Consider the following 3,196-nt stretch of genomic DNA (forward strand, 5'->3'; position numbering starts at 1 on the left):
AAATTCGTTAATTTTTTAATATTTATTTAAACACACAAATAAACCAAATACTTAATCAACTCAAATTAATTCGTATTTAACTCAATATATATTACATTTACTCCCTTAATCCATTCACGTCACTTCTCTATAAAATATGAAAAATCACCTCTTGTATCTTCGTACGACCCTCAGTACAGTGTATAAAATTAAAGAAATTAAATATTAATAATCTAGAAGTCCAGAGAGGATCGAAGATGACCCTTTTCGGAATAATCCAAGGGGCTCATCGTAAAATAATCACGCTTGTGAGAGTAAATTATTTTTTGGTCGGTTGTTTAAAGTTCAGGAATCTTTAGTTTGATTTTAAGTTGTAAAATGAACAAAATTGGCCAGCTCTATTCCACTATTTTAGTTTCCTTATACGCACACATTTCTCTTTTCCTTTGATAATCTAAACTTGCTTTATATTGAATAAAGCCAAGGCAAATAATTATTTAAGGTGGCCCTCAATCGCACTTGCTTCCTGTTGGCTAGCTACAAGAGCTCCACAAACGTTTGTTTATTTTTGTGCCTAAAAATTAGAACTAAAATAGCATTTTAAATTTGTTCCACTGACGATAGTGTTATGAGGCAAACACACTAAACATACACTTATCTTTCCGCGGGACATACTCTCTACTAATTGCATGCCACTTTAATTTGGATTTAATTTTAATTACAATGCGATGATACACATTTTTGCCCAACATGGGGACCCAATATCGATATTTGCCGGAGCCATTAAAACTAAACGACGACGTGTATCCATTTTTTGTCCTAGTATATTTATTTCTGGATTGTAGGATTAGATTTTGATATGTTATAAAAGTGTTGTTTTTATTTGAAATGTGGCCAAATTAATAAATCACACTTTTATACAAAGCATCTTTATAAAAAGATATTTTTTGCATCTTCATTTGAGTAGTTCCCTATATATATATATATGTGTGTGTGTTTTTTTTCTTAATTATGAATAGGTATAGAAAATTAATTTTAATTAGTTAATATTCAGATACAGAGCCTCACATAGAGAAGGGTGTAATGGCCCTCCAAAATTCTAGTTTTTTTATAAAGTATACTTATTTAAGATTTAAATTTTACCCTTCTTTTACCTTTTTCTCTTATAGCTCTTCTAATAGCTTACTATTTTGATATCTGTTTTATAAAAATGCCAAATGAACAAGTTATTTTTGTAATTAATTCTAATTAATGTTTTTCATCTTCTATTTATGTCTCTTTTTCTTTTTCTTCTTATTCAACTAAAGCTTTATATTATCAATTTTTAAGTTATTAAATCAAATTGATTGAACTTAGCTACTAAAATAATTTGGTTACATAAAGTTATTGTTCATTTTAATGTATTTCGCTATTAATATTAAACTACTCTTTTACCTTAACCCATGACAACAATAAAGAAGTCTCATGATCTATATATTCAATCTAATAGAATATATAAATTCAGTTACAATTTTAGTCTTTATTATTTTATTTTATCTTATTTTTAATTGTTCTTTTCTTATCTTTATTTGGTTTTATCTTTCTTAGGCCAATGCTCTATATATTTAGTTTTACCTTCATAATTTACAATATACAATTCAATTCAATTCAATCAATCAAAAAATACAAAGTATAATATTCTTCCTCTCTTCTTTTTTTATTCTTTCATAATTTTATCAGTGATAACTCGGTTTAAATAATATATATTTTGTAGAAAACATAATGGAATTTAATAAAAAAGAGTTATGCTACGTGTATACTAAAATCAGCTATCAAAGTCAGTATAAAATACATACTGAAATACAAGCACACATTAAAAATAAATTAAATCACACATGTATTTAGACACAAATATATTGATAGTTAATTTTAGTGGCTGATTTTGACGTACAAATAGTATTTCTCAATAAAAAATGACTGTCTTAGCCGGATTATTTTCGGTTGTTAGCGCTGATTGTTAGACACGGAACAGTAATGATGATCATACTAATATCTTTTATTTCTTCGTGTTGGGTCCTCTTATAAATTTTCTTTGAAAGCAGATGAAATATTTATTTTGTTATAAAGATGCCGAAACTAGTACTTAAAATGGAGAATGTAGAACGCGGTATAACCACTGAATTGGTTGAGAAAATTAATAGGGCGTCTAAACTAAACTAGTTGCTTATTTATTAGTCTGCGACTCTGCGTATTAGGCATGCAGGCGATGAGGCGACAGTTATGATTATATGAAACCCTCCAAAAAGAGCATACGAGTATTTCCAACAGTTATGATACTATTTGAGTAGAATGCGACCAGTTTGTTGCTTTGGTAAAGTTTAGTCGTTTAGATTTAGACATGCTTGGTACTTATATCCATCACATATGAAAACAGTAATATATATATTATATTTTTTTAATGAAATATTAATGGGTGAGATATGCTTCTGGTGAAAGAAAAATAGAGAGCTTGAGTACCCACAAAAAGTATTTTAACGCTCAAATCAATAAAAAAAAATATTATAACCGTAAAAAATAATTTAGAACAAAGACTTTTAAGAGGTAAAAAGTGTTTGTATATAAACTGTAGGTGAATGACATCGTTGATGTCATGGACGCTTGGTCATTAAATCAGCAATGATTACTACTAATCTAGTTGTTTACAAATTTAAAATTAAGATAAAATAAAATTAAATTATGATTCATAATATACAATAAAAATCGATTGTAATATAACGAATCACAACTTTTAAATTTTGTCTGTTAATTATATAATTCAGATTAAATTTAGAAAATAAAATAATTTATAACTTGGTTAAAAGATAAGAAAATAATGATAACCTTAAAAACTAAATAAATTACACACACATGTACATTTATGTATTTTTGTACAATAAAGTATAAGCGATGCGATGAAAGGGTTTGGCACTCCTCCTTCTTTAAATAATCTAGATACGATATAATACAGTAGAGCGAGGGAATACTTGCATTTGAGTGGGAAACAGTGATGTTAAATGCGAAGAAGAGAAACACAAGTGGCAGTTGGCAGAATAGTTAGACAATTATTATTAAGAGGAGTGTTAGGGACTAATAATTTTTTTAATTTGTAATTATTAAATAATTATTAATGATATTTTTAATAGTGTAAAATTTTATCTAATAATATAAAATTATTCATTTTTCTTTTACTGAATTTAAT

This window comes from Arachis ipaensis, chromosome B03 (genome assembly GCF_000816755.2).
Source record: "Arachis ipaensis cultivar K30076 chromosome B03, Araip1.1, whole genome shotgun sequence".
Classification (NCBI taxonomy): Eukaryota; Viridiplantae; Streptophyta; class Magnoliopsida; order Fabales; family Fabaceae; genus Arachis; species Arachis ipaensis.